An 18,801-nucleotide genomic window follows, 5' to 3' on the forward strand; every position below is an offset into this window, starting at 1 on the left:
GAGGAGGATTCAGGAGGGAGGAGAAGGTGGCAAAGAGCTTCCTAGGGTTAGAGGCAGATGCTTGGAATTTAGAGTGGAAGAAAGTGGCTTTAGCAGCAGAGACAGAGGAGGAAAATGTAGAGAGGAGGGAGTGAAAGGATGCCAGGTCCGCAGGGAGGCGAGTTTTCCTCCATTTCCGCTCGGCTGCCCGGAGCACTGTTCTGTGAGCTCGCAATGAGTCGTCGAGCCACGGAGCGGGAGGGGAGGATCGAGCCGGCCTGGAGAATAGGGGACATAGAGAGTCAAAGGATGCAGAAAGGGAAGAGAGGAGGGTTGAGGAGGCAGAATCAGGAGATAGGTTGGAGAAGGTATGAGCAGAGGGAAGAGATGATAGGATGGAAGAGGAGAGAGTAGCGGGGGAGAGAGAGCGAAGGTAGGGACGGCGCGATACCATCCGAGTAGGGGCAGTGTGGGAAGTGTTGGATGAGAGCGAGAGGGAAAAGGATACAAGGTAGTGGTCGGAGACTTGGAGGGGAGTTGCAATGAGGTTAGTGGAAGAACAGCATCTAGTAAAGATGAGGTCGAGCGTATTGCCTGCCTTGTGAGTAGGGGGGAAGGTGAGAGGGTGAGGTCAAAAGAGGAGAGGAGTGGAAGGAAGGAGGCAGAGAGGAATGAGTCAAAGGTAGACGTGGGGAGGTTAAAGTCGCCCAGGACTGTGAGAGGTGAGCCGTCCTCAGGAAAGGAGCTTATCAAGGCATCAAGCTCATTGATGAACTCTCCGAGGGAACCTGGAGGGCGATAAATGATAAGGATGTTAAGCTTGAAAGGGCTGGTAACTGTGACAGCATGGAATTCAAAGGAGGCGATAGACAGATGGGTAAGGGGAGAAAGAGAGAATGACCACTTGGGAGAGATGAGGATCCCGGTGCCACCACCCCGCTGACCAGAAGCTCTCGGGTGTGCGAGAACACGTGGGCGGACGAAGAGAGAGCAGTAGGAGTAGCAGTGTTGTCTGTGGTGATCCATGTTTCCGTCAGTGCCAAGAAGTCGAGGGACTGGAGGGAGGCATAGGCTGAGATGAACTCTGCCTTGTTGGCCGCAGATCGGCAGTTCCAGAGGCTACCGGAGACCTGGAACTCCACGTGGGTCGTGCGCGCTGGGACCACCAGATTAGGGTGGCCGCGGCCACGCGGTGTGGAGCGTTTGTATGGTCTGTGCAGAGAGGAGAGAACAGGGATAGATAGACACATAGTTGACAGGCTACAGAAGAGGCTACGCTAATGCAAAGGAGATTGGAATGACAAGTGGACTACACGTCTCGAATGTTCAGAAAGTTAAGCTTACGTAGCAAGAATCTTATTGACTAAAATGATTGAAATGATACAGTACTGCTGGAGTAGGCTAGCTGGCAGTGGCTACGTTGTTGACTTTGTAGGCTAGCTGGCAGTGGCTGCGTTGTTGACACTACACTAATCAAGTCGTTCCGTCGAGTGTAATAGTTTCTACAGTGCTGCTATTCGGGGCTAGCTGGCTAGCTAGCAGTGTTGATTACGTAATGTTACGTTAAAAGAACGACAATAGCTGGCTAGCTAACCTAGAAAATCGCTCCAGACTACACAATTGTCTTAGATACAAAGACGGCTATGTAGCTAGCTAGCTACGATCAAACAAATCAAACCGTTGTACTGTAATGAAGTGAACTGAAAATGTGATACTACCTGTGGAGCGAGGCGGAATGTTGACCGGGTTATTGAAGTTCAATTCAGAAGACGTTGGCTAGCTGTTGGCTAGCTAGCTAGCAGTGTCTCCTACGTTAAGGACGACAAATAGCTGGCTAGCTAACCTCGGTAAATTAAGATAATCACTCTAAGTCTACACACTCAAACTACACAATTATCTTGGATACGAACACAGCAAAGACAACTATGTAGCTAGCTAACACTACCACATTGGGTGAGGCGGATTGCAGGAGAGTATGTTGAAGTTGGGGTTAAAAAAATGTAAAAAATATATTTGAAGAAAACAATAAATACAAATATATATTCCCGGGGCAAGACGAAGACAAAAGACGCCTGACTGCTACGCCATCTTGGAGAGGAAAGTCTTGAATGAGTTCCCACATATGCTGAGCACATGTTGGCTGCTTTTCCTTCACTCTGCAGTCCAGCTCATCCCAAACCATCTCAATTGGTTTGAGGTCGGGTGATTGTGGATGCCAGGTCATCTGATACAGCACTCCATCACTCTCCTTAGTCAAAAAGCCCTTACACAGCCTGGAGGTGTGTTTAGAGTCATTGTCCTGTTGGATGGGATGGTGTTTCGCTGCAGAATGCTGTGGTAGCCATGCTGGTTAAGTGTGCCTTGAATTGAAATAAATCTCACAGTGTCACAAATAAAGCACCACCACACCATCACACCTCCTCCTCCATGCTTCATGGTGGGAAGCACACATGCGGAGATCATCCATTCACCTACTCTGCGTCTCACAAAGACACGGCGGTGGGACACAAAAATATCAAATTTGGGTTTATCAGACCCAAGGACAGATTGTCCATTGCTTGTGTCACAACATGTGTTGTGCCCAAGCCTCTTATTGGTTTCCATTAGTACTTTGTAGCAATTTGACCATGAAGGCCTGATTCAAGCAGTCTCCTCTGAACAGTTGATGTTGAGATGCCTGTTACTTGAACTCTGTGAAGCATTTATTTGGGCTGCAATCTGAGGTGCAGTTAACTCCAATGACCTTATCCTCTGCAGCAGAGGTAACTCTGGGTCTTCCTTTCCAATCTGAGGTGCAGTTAACTCTAATGAATTTATCCTCTGCAGCAGAGGTAACTCTGGGTCTTCCTTTCCAATCTGAGGTGCAGTTAACTCCAATGACCTTATCCTCTGCAGCAGAGGTAACTCTGGGTCTTCCTTTCCAATCTGAGGTGCAGTTAACTCTAATGAACTTATCCTCTGCAGCAGAGGTAACTATGGGTCTTCCTTTCCTGTAGCGATCCTCATGAGAGCCATCAAAGTTCTTGAAATTTTCTGCATTGACTGACCTTCATGTCTTAAAGTAATGTTTTCTCTTTTTTTTCCTCTGCTTTTTTAAGCTATTTTTGCCATATTGTAGACTTTGTGGACTTTGTCTACCAAAAAGATAGCAATGGGCTAAATTCTGTGTACCACCTCTACCATGTCACAACACAACTGATTTGGTGAAACTCATTCAGAAGGAAAGAAATTCCACAAATAACTTAAGGATATTCCCCTTTTTAAAATAACATACCCAAATCTAACTGCCTGTAGCTCAGGACCTAAAATAACAAACCCAAATCTAACTGCCTGGAGCTCAGGCCCTAAAATGACATACCCAAATCTAACTGCCTGGAGCTCAGGACCTAAAATAACAAACCCAAATCTAACTGCCTGGAGCTCAGGCCCTAAAATGACATACCCAAATCTAACTGCCTGGAGCTCAGGCCCTAAAATAACAAACCCAAATCTAACTGCCTGGAGCTCAGGACCTAAAATGACATTCCCAAATCTAACTGCCTGGAGCTCAGGCCCTGAAGCAAGGATATGCATATTCTTGGTACCATTTGAAAGGAAACACTTTGAAGTTTGTGGAAAGGTGAAAGGAATGTAGGAGAATATAACACATTAGATCTGGTAATACAAGATAATACAAAGAAAAAACCAACCGTCTGTCATTTTTTTTGTACCATCTTTGAAATGCAAGAGAAAGGACATAATGTATTATTCCAGCCAAGGTGCAATTTAGATTTTGTCCACTAGATGGCAGCAGTGTATGTGCACATTTTTAGACTGATCCAATGAACCATTGCATTTCTGTTCAAAATGCTCTAGACTGCCCGAATGTGCCTAATTTGTTTATTAATACATTTTCATGTTCACAACTGTGCACTCTCAACCAGTAGCATGGTGCTGTAATAGCTACTGTAAATATATCACTAGCCACTTTAAACAATGCTACCTTATATAATGTTACTTACCCTACATTATTCATCTCATATGCATACGTATATACTGTACTCTATATCATCGACTGCATCCTTATGTAATACATGTATCACTAGCCACTTTAACTATGCCACTTTGTTTACATACTCATCTCATATGTATATACTGTACTCGATACCATCTACTGTATCTTGCCTATGCTGCTCCGTACCATCACTCATTCATATATCCTTATGTACATATTCTTTATCCCCTTACACTGTGTATAAGACAGTAGTTTAGGAATTGTTAGTTAGATTACTTGTTGGTTATTACTGCATTGTCGGAACTAGAAGCACAAGCATTTCGCTACACTCGCATTAACATCTGCTAACCATGTGTATGTGACAAATAAAATTTGATTTGATTTAAATTGGACAGTGCAGTTAGATTAACAAGAATTTAATCTTTCTGCCAATATCACATGTCTATGTTCTTGTTCCCTTCAATCTCATGCTTATCACATTAGCCTGTTAGCTCATCTGTTGGGCCGGTGAGGACTGAGATGGCGTCATCTTTTTATTTATTTTTGTATTTATTTTTTACCCCTTTTTCTCTCCAATTTCGTGGTATCCAATTGTTGTAGTCGCTACTACCTCCCTAACCCGGACGACGCTAGACCAATTGTGCGTCGCCCCACGGACCCCCCGGTCGTGGCCGGTGACGACAGAGCCTGGAACTAGAACTGCCAGATGTGCAAAGTATAGAATTTGGGAGTATGTCTTCTCAGAAATAGGTCGACTCAGTTTAGAATGTTCATGATTTTAATTTAGCCTAAATAACACAGTTCATGTTGGTAACATGATGTAATTTGTTAATGTACAAGGTGCTTGCTTGTAACCCCTCCCCCTCTTGTTTTGGCATATTGATCATGCACTGTCATTTAGTCGAATAGCCGATTAGATTTGACTGTGTGTTGAGCTGTAGTGTTTCTGAGACTCTACTGTTAGCAGCAGCGCTAAGGCTACTAACTTCTGTTTTATTCAACAGTCTGATGATTTAATATTGAACACCTGCTCTTTTGTAAATCATAAATTCGCCTGCTTACTTTAGCCCAGGTGGTCTTGTTGCTGATCTAGCTGCTTGACCAGAGTCAATGTGGAGGCTATATACAGGTGGTAACAGTACAGAGTCAATCTGGAGGCTATATACAGGGTGTTACGGTACAGAGTCAATGTGGAGGCTATATACAGGGTGTTACGGTACAGAGTCAATGTGGAGGCTATATACAGGGTGTTACGGTACAGAGTCAATGTGGAGGCTATATACAGGGTGTTACGGTACAGAGTCAATGTGGAGGCTATATACAGGGGGTACCGGTACAGATTTAATGTGGAGGCTATATACAGGGTGTTACGGTACAGAGTCAATGTGGAGGCTATATACAGGGTGTTACGGTACAGAGTCAATGTGGAGGCTATATACAGGGTGTTACGGTACAGAGTCAATGTGGAGGCTATATACAGGGGGTACCGGTACAGATTTAATGTGGATGCTATATACAGGGTGTTACGGTACAGAGTCAATGTGGAGGCTATATACAGGGTGTTACGGTACAGAGTCAATGTGGAGGCTATATACAGGGTGTTACGGTACAGAGTCAATGTGGAGGCTATATAGAGGGTGTTACGGTACAGAGTCAATGTGGAGGCTATATACAGGGGGTACCGGTACAGAGACAATGTGGAGACTATATACAGGGGGTACTGGTACAGAGTCAATGTGGAGGCTATATACAGGGGGTACCGGTACAGAGACAATGTGGAGACTATATACAGGGGGTACTGGTACAGAGTCAATGTGGAGGCTATATACAGGGGGTACCGGTACAGAGTCAATGTGGAGGCTATATACAGGGGGTACCGGTACAGAGTCAATGTGGAGGCTATATACAGGGGGTACCGGTACAGAGTCAATGTGGAGGCTATATACAGGGGGTACCGGTACAGAGTCGATGTGGAGGCTATATACAGGGGGTACCGGTACAGAGTCAATGTGGAGGCTATATACAGGGAGTACTGGTACAGAGTCAATGTGCAGGGGTACAGGTTAGTTGAGGTAATTAGTTAATTTGTGCATGTAGGTAGGGGTGAAGTGACTATGCATAGATAATAAACAGCCAGTAGCAGCAGTGTACAAAACAAATGGGGGGGGGGCACAATGTAATAGTCCGGTGGCCATTTGATTAATTGTTCATCAGTCTATATGCTAAACCAGATACCTTACATGGCTGGCTAGCTCGACGGCTAACCACCACCACATATAGATAGAAAGTAATGGGATCTTTTTGTATACGCTTACACCGCCATGATTGGTTGGATAAAGCCTATGAGGAAAATGAATGGCGTTTTTGTAGGGTTTTTACAATCAGGGGTTTCTCTCTGCCAGTTTGTGACAACCAATCAGAGGCTTTTCTCTGCCAGTCTGTGACAACCAATCAGGAGCTTCTCTCTGCCAGTCTGTGACAACCAATCAGGGGCTTCTCTCTGCCAGTCTGTGACAACCAATCAGGGGCTTCTCTCTGCCAGTCTGTGACAACCAATCAGGAGCTTCTCTCTGCCAGTCTGTGACAACCAATCAGGAGCTTCTCTCTGCCAGTCTGTGACAACCAATCAGGAGCTTCTCTCTGCCAGTCTGTGACAACCAATCAGTAGCTTCTCTCTGCCAGTCTGTGACAACCAATCAGGGGCTTCTCTCTGCCAGTCTGTGCAGTGTGTTTCCTATGTGGACACAAGTTTCCAGCACTGGTAGAAATGTTGTTTATCTTTGGGAGAAACAGGACATGATGTCTGTGTACGTTTCACTTTAGTTTGACAAGTATTGCACATTAATTGAACCTGAACAGCACTATAGTTAATTGCAGATCCAGATCAACATGAAGCCCTCTCTCTACCTGGTACTGTCCTCCTGTCTCACTGTCCTCCTCCCTCCCTCCCTCCCTCCCTCCCTCCCTCCCTCCCTCCCTCCCTCCCTCCCTCCCTCCCTCCCTCCACTAGTAGTGTCTTCCCTCAGCCTCCCCTCCCTCCCTCCCTCCCTCCCTCCCTCCCTCCCTCCCTCCCTCCCTCCCTCCCTCCCTCCCCCTCCCTCCCTCCCTCCCTCCCTCCCTCCCTCCCTCCCTCCCTCCCTCCCCCTCCCTCCCTCCCTCCCTCCCTCCCTCCCTCCCCCTCCCTCCACTAGTAGTGTCTTCCCTCAGCCTCCCCTTGTCCTCCCTCCCTCCCTCCCTCCCTCCCTCCCTCCCTCCCTCCCTCCCTCCCTCCCTCCCTCCCTCCCTCCCTCCCTCCCTCCCTCCCTCCCTCCCTCCCTCCCTCCCTCCCTCCACCAGTAGTGTCTTCCCACAGCCTTCCTTTCATAATAACTGAGTCTGATTGAAGCCAAACAATAGGACTGATGGAACGCGTCTAAACCCTAGTCTCTGTGGAACAGGGCTATCCTAGTCTCTGTGGAACAGGGCTACCCTGGTCTCTGTCGAACAGGGCTACGCTGGTCTCTGTCGAACAGGGCTACGCTGGTCTCTGTCGAACAGGGCTACGCTGGTCTCTGTCGAACAGGGCTACCCTGGTCTCTGTCGAACAGGGCTACGCTGGTCTCTGTGGAACAGGGCTACCCTGGTCTCTGTGGAACAGGGCTACCCTGGTCTCCTCTAGGCGTCCCTGACTCGCCTCCTCTTGGCGTCCCTGACTCGCCTCCTCTAGGAGCCCCTGACTCTCCTCCTCTTGGCGTCCCTGACTCGACTCCTCTAGGCGCCCCTGACTCGCCTCCTCTTGGCGTCTCTGACTCGACTCCTCTAGGCGTCCCTGACTCTCCTCCTCTTGGCGTCCCTGACTCTCCTCCTCTTGGCGCCCTGACTCGCCTCCTCTAGGCGCCCCTGACTCGCCTCCTCTAGGCGCCCCTGACTCGCCTCCTCTTGGCGTCCCTGACTCGCCTCCGGGCACTGGAGTCGTGGATGTCGGTTGAGTTAAATGCGGAAGTCACATTTCAACTGACTAGGTATACCTTTTCCTCTAAACATGCCCAACTCGCCTCGTCATTACAAAGAAGGACAGGGAAGCCTGACCTATAATGAATCACTGACACAGAGAAGGACAGGGAAGCCTGACCTATAATGAATCACTGACACAGAGAAGGACAGGGAAGCCTGACCTATAATGAATCACTGACACAGAGAAGGACAGGGAAGCCTGACCTATAATGAATCACTGACACAGAGAAGGACAGGGAAGCCTGACCTATAATGAATCACTGACACAGTGAAGGACAGGGAAGCCTGACCTCTATTGAATCACTGACACAGAGAAGGACAGGGAAGCCTGACCTATAATGAATCACTGACACAGAAGGGAACACCCCCGTTATGTCATTGCTATTCTCCGTTATGTCATTGCTATTCTCTGTTATGTCATTGCTATTCTCCGTTATGTCATTGCTATTCTCCGTTATGTCAGCATGTCATTGCTATTCTCCGTTATGTCATTGCTATTCTCTGTTATGTCAGCATGTCATTGCTATGCTCCGTTATGTCAGCATGTCATTGCTATTCTCCGTTATGTCAGCATGTCATTGCTATTCTCCGTTATGTCATTGCTATTCTCCGTTATGTCATTGCTATTCTCCGTTATGTCAGCATGTCATTGCTATTCTCCGTTATGTCATTGCTATTCTCTGTTATGTCATTGCTATTCTCCGTTATGTCATTGCTATTCTCCGTTATGTCAGCATGTCATTGCTATTCTCCGTTATGTCAGCATGTCATTGCTATTCTCCGTTATGTCAGCATGTCATTGCTATTCTCCGTTATGTCATTGCTATTCTCTGTTATGTCAGCATGTCATTGCTATTCTCCGTTATGTCAGCATGTCATTGCTATTCTCTGTTATGTCAGCATGTCATTGCTATTCTCTGTTATGTCAGCATGTCATTGCTATTCTCCGTTATGTCAGCATGTCATTGCTATTCTCCGTTATGTCATTGCTATTCTCTGTTATGTCAGCATGTCATTGCTATTCTCCGTTATGTCATTGCTATTCTCTGTTATGTCAGCATGTCATTGCTATTCTCTGTTATGTCAGCATGTCATTGCTATTCTCCGTTATGTCAGCATGTCATTGCTATTCTCCGTTATGTCATTGCTATTCTCTGTTATGTCAGCATGTCATTGCTATTCTCCGTTATGTCATTGCTATTCTCCGTTATGTCAGCATGTCATTGCTATTCTCCGTTATGTCAGCATGTCATTGCTATTCTCCGTTATGTCATTGCTATTCTCTGTTATGTCATTGCTATTCTCCGTTATGTCATTGCTATTCTCCGTTATGTCAGCATGTCATTGCTATTCTCCGTTATGTCAGCATGTCATTGCTATTCTCCGTTATGTCAGCATGTCATTGCTATTCTCTGTTATGTCATTGCTATTCTCCGTTATGTCAGCATGTCATTGCTATTCTCCGTTATGTCAGCATGTCATTGCTATTCTCCGTTATGTCAGCATGTCATTGCTATTCTCTGTTATGTCATTGCTATTCTCCGTTATGTCATTGCTATTCTCCGTTATGTCAGCATGTCATTGCTATTCTCCGTTATGTCAGCATGTCATTGCTATTCTCCGTTATGTCAGCATGTCATTGCTATTCTCCATTATGTCATTGCTATTCTCTGTTATGTCAGCATGTCATTGCTATTCTCCGTTATGTCAGCATGTCATTGCTATTCTCTGTTATGTCAGCATGTCATTGCTATTCTCTGTTATGTCAGCATGTCATTGCTATTCTCCGTTATGTCAGCATGTCATTGCTATTCTCCGTTATGTCATTGCTATTCTCTGTTATGTCAGCATGTCATTGCTATTCTCCGTTATGTCATTGCTATTCTCTGTTATGTCAGCATGTCATTGCTATTCTCTGTTATGTCAGCATGTCATTGCTATTCTCCGTTATGTCAGCATGTCATTGCTATTCTCCGTTATGTCATTGCTATTCTCTGTTATGTCAGCATGTCATTGCTATTCTCCGTTATGTCATTGCTATTCTCCGTTATGTCAGCATGTCATTGCTATTCTCCGTTATGTCAGCATGTCATTGCTATTCTCCGTTATGTCATTGCTATTCTCTGTTATGTCATTGCTATTCTCCGTTATGTCATTGCTATTCTCCGTTATGTCAGCATGTCATTGCTATTCTCCGTTATGTCAGCATGTCATTGCTATTCTCCGTTATGTCAGCATGTCATTGCTATTCTCTGTTATGTCATTGCTATTCTCTGTTATGTCATTGCTATTCTCCGTTATGTCAGCATGTCATTGCTATTCTCCGTTATGTCAGCATGTCATTGCTATTCTCCGTTATGTCATTGCTATTCTCCGTTATGTCATTGCTATTCTCCGTTATGTCATTGCTATTCTCCGTTATGTCATTGCTATTCTCCGTTATGTCATTGCTATTCTCCGTTATGTCATTGCTATTCTCCGTTATGTCATTGCTATTCTCCGTTATGTCAGCATGACATTGCTATTCTCTGTTATGTCAGCATGTCATTGCTATTCTCCGTTATGTCAGCATGTCATTGCTATTCTCTGTTATGTCAGCATGTCATTGCTATTCTCCGTTATGTCATTGCTATTCTCCGTTATGTCATTGCTATTCTCCGTTATGTCATTGCTATTCTCCGTTATGTCATTGCTATTCTCCGTTATGTCATTGCTATTCTCCGTTATGTCATTGCTATTCTCCGTTATGTCAGCATGACATTGCTATTCTCTGTTATGTCAGCATGTCATTGCTATTCTCCGTTATGTCATTGCTATTCTCCGTTATGTCAGCATGTCATTGCTATTCTCCGTTATGTCAGCATGTCATTGCTATTCTCCGTTATGTCAGCATGTCATTGCTATTCTCCGTTATGCCATTGCTATTCTCCGTTATGTCATTGCTATTCTCCGTTATGTCATTGCTATTCTCCGTTATGTCATTGCTATTCTCCGTTATGTCATTGCTATTCTCCGTTATGTCATTGCTATTCTCCGTTATGTCAGCATGTCATTGCTATTCTCCGTTATGTCATTGCTATTCTCCGTTATGTCAGCATGTCATTGCTATTCTCCGTTATGTCATTGCTATTCTCCGTTATGTCATTGCTATTCTCTGTTATGTCAGCATGTCATTGCTATTCTCCGTTATGTCAGCATGTCATTGCTATTCTCCGTTATGTCAGCATGACATTGCTATTCTCTGTTATGTCAGCCTGTCATTGCTATTCTCCGTTATGTCAGCATGACATTGCTATTCTCTGTTATGTCAGCATGTCATTGCTATTCTCCGTTATGTCAGCATGTCATTGCTATTCTCCGTTATGTCATTGCTATTCTCCATTATGTCATTGCTATTCTCCGTTATGTCAGCATGACATTGCTATTCTCTGTTATGTCAGCATGTCATTGCTATTCTCCGTTATGTCATTGCTATTCTCCGTTATGTCAGCATGTCATTGCTATTCTCCGTTATGTCATTGCTATTCTCCGTTATGTCAGCATGTCATTGCTATTCTCTGTTATGTCATTGCTATTCTCCGTTATGTCAGCATGTCATTGCTATTCTCCGTTATGTCATTGCTATTCTCCGTTATGTCATTGCTATTCTCTGTTATGTCATTGCTATTCTCCGTTATGTCATTGCTATTCTCCGTTATGTCAGCATGTCATTGCTATTCTCCGTTATGTCATTGCTATTCTCCGTTATGTCATTGCTATTCTCCGTTATGTCAGCATGTCATTGCTATTCTCCGTTATGTCATTGCTATTCTCCGTTATGTCATTGCTATTCTCCGTTATGTCAGCATGTCATTGCTATTCTCCGTTATGTCAGCATGTCATTGCTATTCTCCGTTATGTCATTGCTATTCTCCGTTATGTCATTGATATTCTCCGTTATGTCAGCATGTCATTGCTATTCTCCGTTATGTCATTGCTATTCTCCGTTATGTCATTGCTATTCTCCGTTATGTCAGCATGTCATTGCTATTCTCCGTTATGTCAGCATGTCATTGCTATTCTCTGTTATGTCAGCATGTCATTGCTATTCTCTGTTATGTCAGCATGTCATTGCTATTCTCCGTTATGTCATTGCTATTCTCCGTTATGTCATTGCTATTCTCCGTTATGTCAGCATGTCATTGCTATTCTCCGTTATGTCAGCATGTCATTGCTATTCTCCGTTATGTCAGCATGTCATTGCTATTCTCCGTTATGTCAGCATGTCATTGCTATTCTCCGTTATGTCAGCATGTCATTGCTATTCTCCGTTATGTCAGCATGTCATTGCTATTCTCCGTTATGTCATTGCTATTCTCCGTTATGTCAGCATGTCATTGCTATTCTCCGTTATGTCATTGCTATTCTCCGTTATGTCAGCATGTCATTGCTATTCTCCGTTATGTCATTGCTATTCTCCGTTATGTCAGCATGTCATTGCTATTCTCCGTTATGTCATTGCTATTCTCCGTTATGTCATTGCTATTCTCCGTTATGTCATTGCTATTCTCCGTTATGTCATTGCTATTCTCCGTTATGTCAGCATGTCATTGCTATTCTCCGTTATGTCATTGCTATTCTCCGTTATGTCAGCATGTCATTGCTATTCTCCGTTATGTCAGCATGTCATTGCTATTCTCCGTTATGTCAGCATGTCATTGCTATTCTCCGTTATGTCAGCATGTCATTGCTATTCTCCGTTATGTCAGCATGTCATTGCTATTCTCTGTTATGTCATTGCTATTCTCCGTTATGTCATTGCTATTCTCTGTTATGTCAGCATGTCATTGCTATTCTCCGTTATGTCATTGCTATTCTCCGTTATGTCAGCATGTCATTGCTATTCTCCGTTATGTCATTGCTATTCTCTGTTATGTCAGCATGTCATTGCTTTTCTCTGTTATGTCAGCATGTCATTGCTATTCTCCGTTATGTCATTGCTATTCTCCGTTATGTCAGCATGTCATTGCTATTCTCTGTTATGTCAGCATGTCATTGCTTTTCTCTGTTATGTCAGCATGTCATTGCTATTCTCCGTTATGTCATTGCTATTCTCTGTTATGTCAGCATGTCATTGCTATTCTCCGTTATGTCATTGCTATTCTCCGTTATGTCAGCATGTCATTGCTATTCTCCGTTATGTCAGCATGTCATTGCTATTCTCCGTTATGTCATTGCTATTCTCCGTTATGTCATTGCTATTCTCCGTTATGTCAGCATGTCATTGCTATTCTCCGTTATGTCATTGCTATTCTCCGTTATGTCAGCATGTCATTGCTATTCTCCGTTATGTCATTGCTATTCTCCGTTATGTCAGCATGTCATTGCTATTCTCCGTTATGTCAGCATGTCATTGCTATTCTCCGTTATGTCATTGCTATTCTCCGTTATGTCAGCATGTCATTGCTATTCTCCGTTATGTCATTGCTATTCTCCGTTATGTCAGCATGTCATTGCTATTCTCCGTTATGTCATTGCTATTCTCCGTTATGTCATTGCTATTCTCCGTTATGTCAGCATGTCATTGCTATTCTCCGTTATGTCAGCATGTCATTGCTATTCTCCGTTATGTCATTGCTATTCTCCGTTATGTCATTGCTATTCTCCGTTATGTCAGCATGTCATTGCTATTCTCCGTTATGTCAGCATGTCATTGCTATTCTCCGTTATGTCATTGCTATTCTCCGTTATGTCATTGCTATTCTCCGTTATGTCATTGCTATTCTCTGTTATGTCAGCATGTCATTGCTATTCTCCATTATGTCATTGCTATTCTCCGTTATGTCAGCATGTCATTGCTATTCTCCGTTATGTCATTGCTATTCTCCGTTATGTCAGCATGTCATTGCTATTCTCCGTTATGTCATTGCTATTCTCTGTTATGTCAGCATGTCATTGCTATTCTCCATTATGTCATTGCTATTCTCCGTTATGTCAGCATGTCATTGCTATTCTCCGTTATGTCATTGCTATTCTCTGTTATGTCAGCATGTCATTGCTATTCTCCGTTATGTCATTGCTATTCTCCGTTATGTCAGCATGTCATTGCTATTCTCTGTTATGTCAGCATGTCATTGCTATTCTCCGTTATGTCAGCATGTCATTGCTATTCTCCGTTATGTCATTGCTATTCTCCGTTATGTCATTGCTATTCTCCGTTATGTCAGCATGTCATTGCTATTCTCCGTTATGTCATTGCTATTCTCCGTTATGTCAGCATGTCATTGCTATTCTCCGTTATGTCATTGCTATTCTCCGTTATGTCAGCATGTCATTGCTATTCTCCGTTATGTCAGCATGTCATTGCTATTCTCCGTTATGTCATTGCTATTCTCCGTTATGTCATTGCTATTCTCCGTTATGTCATTGCTATTCTCCGTTATGTCATTGCTATTCTCCGTTATGTCAGCATGTCATTGCTATTCTCCGTTATGTCAGCATGTCATTGCTATTCTCCGTTATGTCAGCATGTCATTGCTATTCTCCGTTATGTCAGCATGTCATTGCTATTCTCCGTTATGTCAGCATGTCATTGCTATTCTCCGTTATGTCAGCATGTCATTGCTATTCTCCGTTATGTCATTGCTATTCTCCGTTATGTCAGCATGTCATTGCTATTCTCCATTATGTCAGCATCCCATTGCTATTCTCCGTTATGTCATTGCTATTCTCTGTTATGTCAGCATGTCATTGCTATTCTCCGTTATGTCAGCATGTCATTGCTATTCTCTGTTATGTCATTGCTATTCTCCGTTATGTCATTGCTATTCTCCGTTATGTCAGCATGTCATTGCTATTCTCCGTTATGTCAGCATGTCATTGCTATTCTCCGTTATGTCATTGCTATTCTCCGTTATGTCATTGCTATTCTCCGTTATGTCATTGCTATTCTCTGTTATGTCAGTATGTCATTGCTATTCTCTGTTATGTCATTGCTATTCTCCGTTATGTCAGCATGTCATTGCTATTCTCCGTTATGTCAATGCTATTCTCTGTTATGTCAGCATGTCATTGCTATTCTCCGTTATGTCATTGCTATTCTCTGTTATGTCATTGCTATTCTCCGTTATGTCAGCATGTCATTGCTATTCTCCGTTATGTCAATGCTATTCTCTGTTATGTCAGCATGTCATTGCTATTCTCCGTTATGTCATTGCTATTCTCCGTTATGTCATTGCTATTCTCCGTTATGTCAGCATGTCATTGCTATTCTCCGTTATGTCATTGCTATTCTCCGTTATGTCAGCATGTCATTGCTATTCTCCGTTATGTCATTGCTATTCTCCGTTATGTCAGCATGTCATTGCTATTCTCTGTTATGTCAGCATGTCATTGCTATTCTCCGTTATGTCATTGCTATTCTCCGTTATGTCAGCATGTCATTGCTATTCTCTGTTATGTCATTGCTATTCTCCGTTATGTCAGCATGTCATTGCTATTCTCCGTTATGTCAATGCTATTCTCTGTTATGTCAGCATGTCATTGCTATTCTCCGTTATGTCATTGCTATTCTCCGTTATGTCATTGCTATTCTCCGTTATGTCAGCATGTCATTGCTATTCTCCGTTATGTCATTGCTATTCTCCGTTATGTCAGCATGTCATTGCTATTCTCCGTTATGTCATTGCTATTCTCCGTTATGTCAGCATGTCATTGCTATTCTCTGTTATGTCAGCATGTCATTGCTATTCTCCGTTATGTCATTGCTATTCTCCGTTATGTCAGCATGTCATTGCTATTCTCCGTTATGTCATTGCTATTCTCCGTTATGTCAGCATGTCATTGCTATTCTCTGTTATGTCAGCATGTCATTGTTATTCTCCGTTATGTCAGCATGTCATTGCTATTCTCTGTTATGTCAGCATGTCATTGCTATTCTCCGTTATGTCAGCATGTCATTGCTATTCTCCGTTATGTCAGCATGTCATTGCTATTCTCCGTTATGTCATTGCTATTCTCTGTTATGTCAGCATGTCATTGCTATTCTCCGTTATGTCATTGCTATTCTCTGTTATGTCAGCATGTCATTGCTATTCTCCGTTATGTCAGCATGTCATTGCTATTCTCCGTTATGTCATTGCTATTCTCCGTTATGTCAGCATGTCATTGCTATTCTCCGTTATGTCATTGCTATTCTCTGTTATGTCAGCATGTCATTGCTATTCTCCGTTATGTCAGCATGTCATTGCTATTCTCCGTTATGTCAGCATGTCATTGCTATTCTCCGTTATGTCAGCATGTCATTGCTATTCTCCGTTATGTCAGCATGTCATTGCTTTTCTCCGTTATGTCATTGCTATTCTCTGTTATGTCAGCATGTCATTGCTATTCTCCGTTATGTCATTGCTATTCTCCGTTATGTCATTGCTATTCTCCGTTATGTCAGCATGTCATTGCTATTCTCCGTTATGTCATTGCTATTCTCCGTTATGTCAGCATGTCATTGCTATTCTCCGTTATGTCATTGCTATTCTCTGTTATGTCATTGCTATTCTCCGTTATGTCTGCATGTCATTGCTATTCTCCGTTATGTCAATGCTATTCTATGTTATGTCAGCATGTCATTGCTATTCTCCGTTATGTCAATGCTATTCTCTGTTATGTCAGCATGTCATTGCTATTCTCCGTTATGTCATTGCTATTCTCCGTTATGTCATTGCTATTCTCCGTTATGTCAGCATGTCATTGCTATTCTCCGTTATGTCATTGCTATTCTCCGTTATGTCAGCATGTCATTGCTATTCTCCGTTATGTCATTGCTATTCTCCGTTATGTCAGCATGTCATTGCTATTCTCTGTTATGTCAGCATGTCATTGCTATTCTCCGTTATGTCATTGCTATTCTCCGTTATGTCAGCATGTCATTGCTATTCTCCGTTATGTCATTGCTATTCTCCGTTATGTCAGCATGTCATTGCTATTCTCTGTTATGTCAGCATGTCATTGCTATTCTCCGTTATGTCATTGCTATTCTCCGTTATGTCATTGCTATTCTCCGTTATGTCAGCATGTCATTGCTATTCTCTGTTATGTCAGCATGTCATTGCTATTCTCCGTTATGTCATTGCTATTCTCCGTTATGTCAGCATGTCATTGCTATTCTCCGTTATGTCATTGCTATTCTCCGTTATGTCATTGCTATTCTCCGTTATGTCATTGCTATTCTCCGTTATGTCATTGCTATTCTCCGTTATGTCAGCATGTCATTGCTATTCTCAGTTATGTCATTGCTATTCTCCGTTATGTCAGCATGTCATTGCTATTCTCCGTTATGTCATTGCTATTCTCCGTTATGTCAGCATGTCATTGCTATTCTCCGTTATGTCATTGCTATTCTCCGTTATGTCATTGCTATTCTCCGTTATGTCATTGCTATTCTCTGTTATGTCAGCATGTCATTGCTATTCTCCGTTATGTCATTGCTATTCTCCGTTATGTCATTGCTATTCTCCGTTATGTCAGCATGTCATTGCTATTCTCCGTTATGTCATTGCTATTCTCCGTTATGTCAGCATGTCATTGCTATTCTCCGTTATGTCATTGCTATTCTCTGTTATGTCAGCATGTCATTGCTATTCTCTGTTATGTCAGCATGTCATTGCTATTCTCCGTTATGTCATTGCTATTCTCCGTTATGTCATTGCTATTCTCCGTTATGTCAGCATGTCATTGCTATTCTCCGTTATGTCAGCATGTCATTGCTATTCTCCGTTATGTCAGCATGTCATTGCTATTCTCCGTTATGTCATTGCTATTCTCCGTTATGTCAGCATGTCATTGCTATTCTCCGTTATGTCAGCATGTCATTGCTATTCTCTGTTATGTCAGCATGTCATTGCTATTCTCCGTTATGTCATTGCTATTCTCCGTTATGTCATTGCTATTCTCCGTTATGTCAGCATGTCATTGCTATTCTCTGTTATGTCAGCATGTCATTGCTATTCTCCGTTATGTCATTGCTATTCTCCGTTATGTCATTGCTATTCTCCGTTATGTCAGCATGTCATTGCTATTCTCCGTTATGTCATTGCTATTCTCCGTTATGTCAGCATGTCATTGCTATTCTCTGTTATGTCAGCATGTCATTGCTATTCTCCGTTATGTCATTGCTATTCTCCGTTATGTCATTGCTATTCTCCGTTATGTCAGCATGTCATTGCTATTCTCCGTTATGTCAGCATGTCATTGCTATTCTCCGTTATGTCAGCATGTCATTGCTATTCTCTGTTATGTCAGCATGTCATTGCTATTCTCCGTTATGTCATTGCTATTCTCTGTTATGTCAGCATGTCATTGCTATTCTCCGTTATGTCATTGCTATTCTCTGTTATGTCAGCATGTCATTGCTATTCTCCGTTATGTCATTGCTATTCTCTGTTATGTCAGCATGTCATTGCTATTCTCCGTTATGTCATTGCTATTCTCTGTTATGTCAGCATGTCATTGCTATTCTCCGTTATGTCATTGCTATTCTCCGTTATGTCAGCATGTCATTGCTATTCTCCGTTATGTCATTGCTATTCTCCGTTATGTCATTGCTATTCTCCGTTATGTCATTGCTATTCTCTGTTATGTCAGCATGTCATTGCTATTCTCCGTTATGTCATTGCTATTCTCCGTTATGTCAGCATGTCATTGCTATTCTCCGTTATGTCATTGCTATTCTCTGTTATGTCAGCATGTCATTGCTATTCTCCGTTATGTCATTGCTATTCTCTGTTATGTCAGCATGTCATTGCTATTCTATGTTATGTCAGCATGTCATTGCTATTCTCCGTTATGTCATTGCTATTCTC

The 18,801-nt window shown here is 42.9% G+C and overlaps 1 protein-coding gene across 1 annotated transcript in view; it reads left to right on the forward strand.

Moving 5' to 3' along the window:
- The window catches only part of LOC135524845 (transmembrane protein 131-like), a 136,219-nt gene that overhangs the window by 23,684 nt on the left and 93,734 nt on the right, over positions 1-18,801 (forward strand).

This window comes from Oncorhynchus masou, chromosome 31 (genome assembly GCF_036934945.1).
Source record: "Oncorhynchus masou masou isolate Uvic2021 chromosome 31, UVic_Omas_1.1, whole genome shotgun sequence".
NCBI lineage: Eukaryota > Metazoa > Chordata > Actinopteri > Salmoniformes > Salmonidae > Oncorhynchus > Oncorhynchus masou.